Source organism: Labeo rohita, unplaced genomic scaffold (assembly GCF_022985175.1).
Source record: "Labeo rohita strain BAU-BD-2019 unplaced genomic scaffold, IGBB_LRoh.1.0 scaffold_1986, whole genome shotgun sequence".
In the NCBI taxonomy this organism is placed as follows: domain Eukaryota; kingdom Metazoa; phylum Chordata; class Actinopteri; order Cypriniformes; family Cyprinidae; genus Labeo; species Labeo rohita.
The window spans coordinates 1-10010 of NW_026128205.1; the positions used below are offsets into that span (position 1 = coordinate 1).

General features: G+C 39.3%; 1 long non-coding RNA gene across 1 annotated transcript; it reads right to left on the reverse strand.

Annotated features, from left to right (window-relative positions):
• Positions 1 to 635: 635 nt before the first annotated feature.
• LOC127159199 (uncharacterized) lies at positions 636 to 2450 on the reverse strand. The gene is made up of 3 exons (XR_007826384.1): positions 2292 to 2450; positions 1482 to 1644; positions 636 to 1053 (listed from the first exon to the last, which is right to left on the reverse strand). It is a non-coding gene; the product is annotated as an uncharacterized LOC127159199 (long non-coding RNA).
• Positions 2451 to 10010: the final 7560 nt, after the last annotated feature.

Sequence of the window (10010 nt, forward strand, 5' to 3'; positions counted from 1 at the left end):
AACAGAAAATAACAATAGTAGTAATAATAAATAATATGATGAAAAGACTTAACAACAAAAGAATAAATTATATACAATATTTACACAAGAAAACAAAAAAAAAAAACCCAGATAATAAACCCGCAGGAGAGAATTGGACGTAAGTGGCGCTAAAGAAAAGAAAATAACAAAACAAAATCAAACTAACTCAATATACACCTCTAGCCTAACTGAAAAGAAAACAATTAAAGCAAGTCTTCGGCGTTTCTAGACGCCCTAACTTACCTACTCTGAAACTATAACAAAAGATACAAGTGCAGCGCTCACTTCTAAACTAGTGTATCTATACATAAAGATCGCTAGATGTTGCAAGATGTAGGTCACGTGACATATTACCTTTCCAAAAACTCCTGGGGAAAAACGCAATGGTTGTCATCAAAATAAATACGAAATGCTAACGAAAATAATAAGGAAGATGAACAAGATGACAACTTAAACTTTAACAAAGAAACATAACAAAATACCAAAACCAAAAGAAATAACGAGAGGCAAATTAACAAATAAAGAAACAAAGCAGGAACGCAAAAAGGTGCCTCTCCCTTGGCGTTCCACTAGTCAACTTTTAAATTATCGGCAGCAGATGGGATTGGCCGCAGAAGCCATCACGTCACTCGAGACGATGATGATTGACAGCCTCCTTAGCCAATAGCAGTTGAAAGGGGTTGTACCTGAGAAAATGATAGGGAGGGAGAAGCGAGAGAGAGGGAGAGAGAGACCCACACGCGAAGGCACATCTGCCGGGACGTAACATTTATAAATAAAATAATCAACTGTACAATGAAAATAAAAGTACAGAGGCCCATTGTGGTGGTTATAGGGCTTCAGACACAAAACTGTTTGCTGTAAAGGATCATGCCAGTTCTATTGAATGAGACATTTTACCATTACAGGGGAGCAGAGGTGTTGACTCTGATGCCGGGTCTGCTGTGTTGTGTATTGGTGGAGTCTCTGTCTGTTTGCTGTTTGGTGCTGGAGTCTCTCCCACTCTGCTTGTTGCTTTCTCTGCAATAGCCACTGTTAAAACAAGAAACAAGAGAATAATAATAATAATAATATTAATAATTCAACAATAACTTAGCAGTAATTAAATAATAAAAATAAATAAATAATTCTTGTTTAAGTCCTATGGGTTGTATGGGTCCAAATTATTTTGGAAACAAGAAAATAAATATTCACCTTTTGCTAGGAGACATGATAAAAAAAAACAATATGAGTTCCAAAATAATAGTACTTTTGAATGAGACATTTTCAAATAAAACAAGAATACACATCATGCTGTTCACATGTTAAAGCAAAACTTTAATTCTGCTAAGCAAATTTATGTAGGGTTTGCAAAAACCATTATTGCTGGGTTTTTTTTAATTATTCCTCAAATGAATCAAGGATGCACTTATAAACAATGAAATAAGTAAAAATATAGCATGCACATCTGTGTTTATTACCATTCAGAAGACTTTCATATAACCTCTTTATTGTGACAAATGCATCCTGTGCATCTTCTGTTTCCATCTTCCATGGACAGAAGCACTCTGCAGAAAAACCGTTTGAGGTTCTCCTGGCAAGGAGAAGGACTGGATACCTCTCTAAAAGTTGCCATTTGTGGAGCTGTAATAAAATTGACACTATAAATTTAAATAAAATTGAAAAAGATTATAAAACTGAAATTCTGATAAATAACATATGTGGGTGTGTATGTGTGTGTGCCTAGACAAGATAATAGATAAGCTATGCATTGAAAATTAGACTGAGTTAACTGTTAAAAAAAACGAAAAAAAAAACTAAACAAAATGCACACACACATGTTGACAACTATTTGAATTCACTGACATCTGTCAGACATATATTAGGGCTGTCAAATCAAATAACAATACACACACGTACATATGCTGTATGTACACTTTGATATATAAGTGTATATGTATATGTGTGTGTATATATACATAAAGCCTTATATATCTAAGTATACATACAGTTATTATTGTGTGTACAAACTAGGGTTGAGTTAAGTTGAAGCTAAACCCTGCAGGACAGTGGCTCTCCAGGTCCGAGTTGGACACCCCTGTTTTTTATAATTTTACACTCTAATGTTAAGTAACTTCTGATTTAGTGTTCTTTATCAGACCTGAGCACAGTGGACAAAATAAATATCATGCTTTAGTCAGTATACACGATGAAGAAAGAATTGTTTAACTGTTTAAATCTAAAAAAAGAACAGAGACAGTTTACTAACTATATCTGAAAGAAAACCCTACCAGTAGATTGGTTCCATCATACACTTTGTTCACACTGCTGCTGTTTTTTTTTTTTTTTTTTTTTGACGCTCTTTCCATTCTTGGGAAAGCTGTTTCTTTTTTTCTTCAAGCTTTTGCTTATATGGCTGCTTGGCACTACAGTGTAGGCACATTTTGCTTGCAACTCCAATTTTTTTCCTGCATTTGTAACAGTCCTTCAGAGTAGGCATCTGAAAAAAAAAAAAAAAAAAAACATAAATGATAAATTTTTCACCCCTACTATGTTGATGAAACTCACAGTCTTAGAAAATATTGTCACCACAGTGAGCTAAGGTTCAAAGCTTTTAAAGATAACTGCACCCTGAAAGAATGTATACATAGACACATGTAACTGACTGGTGTCTGGTGTTGCAAAAACTCCTGTTACTAATTAGACTCCAGCTATAGTTTTGGAAAGCTTTTTATGTACTACAATTTGATAAATCTGTCAAATTATCTGAAGCCAGGAAAATATATGACAGGAAATAAGTTATTACAGACATTTTATTTAAAATAATAATGTGTATCATTACCATTACACACTAATGTGTATATTTATTATGGTGATTGCATTTGCATTTTATTACACAATCTCCATAATTGGATATTTCTGTTGAATATCATCTGAAATACGATACGAATCGTCATTTAGAACGTAAAATGTGCGTAATTTGGAATTAACTAAAATGTAGTTCTCAACTGAAATATAGTTGAAATCATTTCAAAACTAACATGTTTTGTACATTGAAACAAAATGTGTGGACTTTTTACATGGTCCCTTACCAAAGCTTTTACAATTTCCAATTAATATCACAGTAAATGCTAACTTTACACTGCTGATGTGTTCTGCTCAAATTATTTTACAGTCAAACATGCTAAACTAATTTGGAAATAGCATCCCGTACAGATTTAACACGGGAAGCATAAGGTAATGCTCATTCTAAATCGATGATTATTATGTGCCTAAAAGGCCTACTTTCCAACAATGATCGATCTCTTTCGAATATTATATCGAAAAACACCACAGACAAAGGTGAAACAAAACAAAACACCCTAACTACATATTTTGATGTCACATTTATATTATCAACGTTCGCTCATAACATACCTTTAATTAGCCTCGATTATCCCGCAGAATAATCCACAATGCAATGCGAGGCGAACCTGTGTGGCGTATTTCCAGCTGGCGTTAGGGGCGCTATTTTCAGGAACGCTCCACAGGGTCGTATTTGGGGAAAGGTGCAAACGACCTGTATGGTCGTATGGATTGGAGGACTTGTTGCAACCCTCCTGTTACTTCTGTTTTGACCCCCCTTTTTCTTTTTCAGTTGCCTCCAGCCTCCAGCTCCCATAGTAGACCCGCTAGCGGCACAGACTACATAGGCTCTTCAGGATGTCACAAACTCCACTCTCTTCCCATGACCTACAGCAACTGAAGCATGCTGACCTCCATAGGAGACACTAGCGTGAGGCCTCCGCTAGTGGTGCAGACCAATCCACAGCTTTTTCCTTACCCCACTCCCAGCCTCCTCCCCTACCCATGGCCCGCAGCCCTACCGTCCACCCCTAGCGCGAGCAAGCCTCCGCTAGTGGCGCAGACGTACCCACAGCCCCGTCTTTACCCCTCAACTCCCCTACCCTACCCCAATTAGATAAATAAGAGGAGCTGCCACATTACACATGTCACTTTATTAAGCATTATAGTCACATGCATTAAATAAAGAGGGGTAACATTTCAGTAGCTTTAAATGTAATCTGTCATGAGTCACTTTATTAAACATTTTTAGAAATAGTGGCAACATTTTGCTAGCTAAACTATATGAAATTTTACTTGTCAGATTCAGTGACCCTGGCCAACTGCAACCTGCAACCATAAGCATTTGTAAGGAACAAACTGTAGATCTCCAACATTACTGGGTAATTACAGGAACTAGTAATAAGAGTAAAGATAAAATATACATTTATCAGATAATCGGAATATGTTATAGCTTACAAGCGCTAAAACATCTTAAGCGGAAAACATAGACAACAGCAGCAGCATTAATGTTTTATTTCTTTCCTATATAAACATTTAGATGCTGGTGACAATATCTAGCTTGTCCAGTTTTCTTTAGTCTTAAGACATGAAACATCCTTTACACCACCGCTCGTCTCCTTTGACGCAGATCATTCGGCTTCAGCGTCTTATATAAAGCGTGCGCGCTCCCGCGCGAACATTTGCTGAACAGCAACCTCTGGTCACACTTTTCAATTTCGGCACAACACCGGTCTGACCAAAGTTGGATAACTTATAGATAAGGTGTTGAAAGTGAAGAATATTACTTCCGGATATGTTTTAATGTCTTTCTAACTATTAATATTGTTAATTTTTGCTATTGTTTATTGTACTGTTATGCTATTATAATATTAAGTACTGATATATACTATTGTTTTCTACTTGTTTGTAGAACCACACAAACACCCACATGTTTGCATATGCTAATACGAATAAATCTTCTGTGAAGCAAGAAGCATCTTCGTTGCGTTTTGACCAGACGTACCACAGTGATTAATTCAACCCGAACCACATTAGTAACTACAGTACATTTTTGTTTGATTAATTACATTAAAATAATGGCAAAATTTGTTATAAATAAATGTAGGTTCTGTTTATTATATTCAGAAATAAATTAAAATATCTCATTAATTCTTGAGAATAAAAAAAGTGTCTGATGAAAAACTGTGTTGTGTGACCTGAGTGGAGCTTGGTAAGATACACAAATAGAAATTAAAAATAAACCATCAGCATGATAATAATAATAAAAAAATCTAAATCTATTCTATAACAACAACAACAACAACAACAACAAAAAAAAAAAAAAAAAAAACAAAAAACAAAAAACAGTGCTCACAAAGGTAGGTTAGGCTCAGGGCCACATTAAGACCTCACTGGGCCCCGGGTCTATGACTTACTGCAGGGCCCCCCCAACACAATAATGCTATATATAAATAGCATTTTTATCCTATCAAAATTTTTGCATTGAAATTTCATAATTCTAGCTACCAATTTACATTTTTAAAACAACCTAGCCTAATAAAAACAAGCTCAAGGACAGTGATTTATTTCTAATTTTTTGACACAAACAGTAACATCATCTAGGCTGCTTTATAGGAATAGTTCACAAAAATGAATAAAATAAAATAAAAAATAAAATAAAATAAAATAGTTGGAACAATTCTGGTAAACAAACAATTGCTGGACCCCCTTCCATAGTATAAAAAAAACACTACTGGACTCAGTGGGGGACCAGAAATTTTGAGGAGAACAAAGAAATTCATACAGGTTCATACAACTTGAGGGTGAGTACATGGTGACAATATTTTTACTTTGGTGTAAACTATCCCTTTAAAATCTAATTTTATAATGACAAGATCTCATATAGCCTGGTACTACTCATGCTTTATCTTTAACTACGTTCATAAGACACAAATGATTGTGTTGATGAGTAGACAGGCATTTTGACACGTAACTATGTGTATTTGAACGTTTAAAATAACTCAAGTTCAGTCAGGCGCTGTACGAGCAGGTGCGCGCTGCAGGCTGAAATCGTTTAATGCGCGCATTTGTCAAAATTAATTCAAAATTAAATCTTGTGGATTATATTAAACTGTTCGTTTCACTACGTCGTTGTTCGTCTGTTCCTGCCTGAAACGTGACAGAAGGTCTGACCTAAACAGTTTTTTCGTGTTTTCTCCTCCGTTTTGTTTTCCGTCACTTTTTCCTCAGTCTTTTGTTTCCGTTGTGTTTTCCCCATGGATCCCCTACTCCGTCCGGAATTCATTCTCCTTCGGCTGAAGCAGGGGGATCTGCCGCTCGAGGGATATACCATCATGTTCCAACTAGTAGCTCACGCCACCAGCTACCCGGACGACGCGCTCTGTGCGTTTTATGACGCGAGTCTAAACGCGTCTTGCAGAGCGCCGTCGTCCGAGGACGGCCCTCGAGCGGATTTCGCCACGTTTGTGGAGTGGACACTGGCGAGAAACCGATCCTCGTTCCCCGCCTGTTCCATGGAAAATCTCGCCGGTGCCACTCCGGACCCAGAGCCCAGCCAACCACCACCCCGACACGCGGAGCACGCGCACGAGCCCACCGTAGGCGGAAAGCCCGAGCCCAGAGCGACAGAGCTGCACGAGCCGTCTGATCAGGTGCGAGAGCCGGATATTGTGACCGCGACGGTGGGGATTTCTGTGGAGCCTGACTATGCTGAGGACAGCATTACCCACTGCACCACCGCTGAGGGTGAGCAATTTTTGGATCTGGGTCATAATGTTATGGACTTGAATATTGAACTGTCAGCCTGTTTGGATTTCCCACCCACCCTCCCTCAGTCACCTCTGCTTCCTGTCAGCACCGCTGCTCACCCTCAGCTCACCATCTGTGCGGTGGGTTCGCCGTGGGTCTGCCAGTCTCCATCGGTGTCATGGCTGGAGGATCCCTCATCGTCGCCTCCAGCCTCAGAGTCCTGGACTCCGCCTCGGCCCTCCGACCCTGCGGCTCCACCCCGTCTCTCAGCTCCCTCGTCTCCACCGTCGCCCGTCGGTCCACCAGCTCCACCGGGCTCCATCATCCCTCCGGCTCCGCCCTGGTCAGTCGTCGCCCCACCTTCGCCTCTGGACTCTACTCCTCCGGCTGCACCTCGTCGCTCCGTCCCTCCGGCTCTGTGGACCTCCTCCCTCCCGCGGGCACAGCCTCGGTCCTCTGTCGCTCCGGCTCCGCCGCGGACCTCCAGATCTCCGCCTCCGCCTCGGTCGCCAGAGCCTTGGGCTCCGCCTGGGCCCTCCAGATCCTCGGGGTCGTCCAGGATCATCGGCTCTCCGTCTCCGCCTCGGGCTCTACCACCACCTGCTCCGCCTCCGTCGGTCGGCCCCATGGAGTCGTTAGCCTTTCCTCCACCATGGCTCCTCCCTCCATCGGCTCCACCATGGGGCTCCATCATGGCTGCGGTCTGGGTCTCACCTGGCTCCTCCTGCTCCAGCCCCCTCCTGTCACCTCCTTGGCTCCTCCCTCCATCATCACCTCCATGGAATATCCCGTCATCACCCTGGACTCCATCTTTTGCCCTCCTCCCGGGAGTCCGTCCTCCACCGGAGCCCGCTCCTAAGACTTTGTACATCTTGTTGTCCCTGTTTGTCGGCGCGAGGACGCGCCTTCCGGGAGGGGGAGGTAATGTCACACCCCTGGACGTTTTAGTTGGTTTCTCCCATCATTTCCCCCTGCAGATCTGTGTGTTTTGGTCTCTCCCTCATTGTCTGCACCTGGTGTGTTAATCAGTCTGTCTATTTAATGTGTGTGATTACCCTCCTCATGTGTCAGACCTTAATGTTACCACCCTGTGTTCCTGTGTTTCCCGAGTTCCTTGTGGATTATATTAAACTGTTCGTTTCACTACGTCGTTGTTCGTCTGTTCCTGCCTGAAACGTGACACTTCTTATGAATTCTCATATCAGCAGAACTAAAGACAATTGTGAAACAGGACTTCAAAAAAATGGTAAAACATGTCAGTAAATTTAGCATCCACTTACCTGAATTTACATGTATAGATGTTTCAGTTTGTGCATGTGTGATAGTTTATGTTGTGCATTTCTACCAGTTTTCCTTTGACAGAAAATGATTGTAGTGTGTCTGAAATGTATTTGGTAAGTGTATATGTAAGTATTCTGAGGTCAAACTAATGAATATTAACACATCATTTTGTGAGAGTCTTCATACATGTTTTCTCTTTTCATATTTCTCTTTTAGCATCTGTGTCATTTAGAGATGAAGTTTATTTGTTTGATGCTGTTGATTATTAGTGGAATTACAGATTCAAGATCAGAAAATGATTTGCTCCTTATGAAGAGCTGTGTTTTAAAGAGATGAAGCGTGTGTTTATGTGTAAAAGAAAGAGAAGAAAATTTGATAATTATGCAAGGAATAATGTACAGTAAGTTATTTATACAGTTAATCTGAAATGACAAGCTCATTGTACATTATTCTACTTACACTAACTACTCACCAAATAAACAAGTCATTATGATTTTGGTATAAAACTTTTTTAGTCGAAATTGCAGAGCAGAACATGTATGTTTTTTGAGAGAGCTGTGTGATAATAATCAAGTGCAAACCTTAAAACCTGTTTTTACATGTAATTGTGTGGAATGAGGAAAAAACTTTCCTGGGAAAGGTGCGTCTCTTGTGTTGTTTCTGCTGCACAAGAGATCAAGTGTAGAGAAAGATGACAACTTTAAATTTATTTTATAAACCTGTAAAACTCATCGACTGTAACACGTTTCATTTGATTTAAAGCGAGACCTCAAACAAAAAGGAATATTTTGTCATCTTTTACTCACCATCATGTTATTTCAAGCTTCAGTGGAACATGAAAGATGATGATATACAGCACGTTTACACTCGCTGCTCATTTCAATACAATGAAATGGCAAACAAGCTTAATAAGCAGCATTCAGACACCAGAGCCTGACACAATAAACTACCATAAAATTATAAGACAACAGCTGTTTGGAAGGAACAACAACAGTGGCTCATTATTATCTTTACACTGTTGCCATAAAGTCACACATAATGTGTTGTGATGAGTGTGACACAGTGTGACTAGTGTCAGTGATATCATGACATGACACATCTAAGTAATGGACTATTATTACAACCTTTTTTTGTCCTTTTGGAGGTTGATAGCCACTCATGACTGTTTAGTAACGTATGAAGATTATATTAAATATTTCTTGTTGTAAATAAAAAATCATATAGCATTGGAGGGTAAATAAATAATGACACCTCAGTTCAGATGTTGAGATGAAGACACAAAACATGTTGGACAGGCACAGCACAGTGTCAATTCATTACGTACAAATTATGCTTAACATGATTCACACTTTAAAAGTGCATGAAAATAGAAAACAATAGATTGACAAAGTTCAATACAAGAGAACATGGAAAGCAATAAAATTGTCCTTACAAAGATAATCCCGTTCTGCACTGTGAGAAAGCTGTGGTACATGAGCAGGACAAACACCATCTCTTGTCTAATTAATTTTTTTTTTTACAATATTCCAAAGCAGTTTACACAGTTTGTAAATGGTCAGAAAAGCTTCTGCAAATGAAAGACATTTGTACTGGATGATGCATTGCTGGGAAAAGTAAAACTGAATTACTGGCGTGTGAAATGCGCTGTAGGGATAATGTGGAAAAAAATAGATATCAGAAAAAAATAGATCTACAGGCCTATTAATCATTAATTTTTAGGCCCACCACTTGTTAATTAATTCCTATAACTCATTCATTTCACTAATTAGACCACATTTCATTAATTAGTTCCCTTGTTAATTTAAATTTAAGGAACTTCTGGAAATTCTGGCAACAATTTAACTAAAATGAGGGAACAAATTACGTCGTGAGAATGAAATCTTAAACTTATGAGTCGTCTGCACATTCTGACTTTTCTGCAACATGGAACAAACTGCTGGTTCGTCTGGTCAGAGGAGAACTGGCCTCCTGACTGAGTCTGGTTTCTCCCAAGGTTTTTTCTCCATTTCTGTCACTGATGGAGTTTTGATTCCTTGCCGCTGTCACCTCTGGTTTGCTTAGTTGGGGACACTTAATTTCCAGCGATATCATATACTATTTGAACTGAACTGAGCTGATGACATCACTGAATTCAA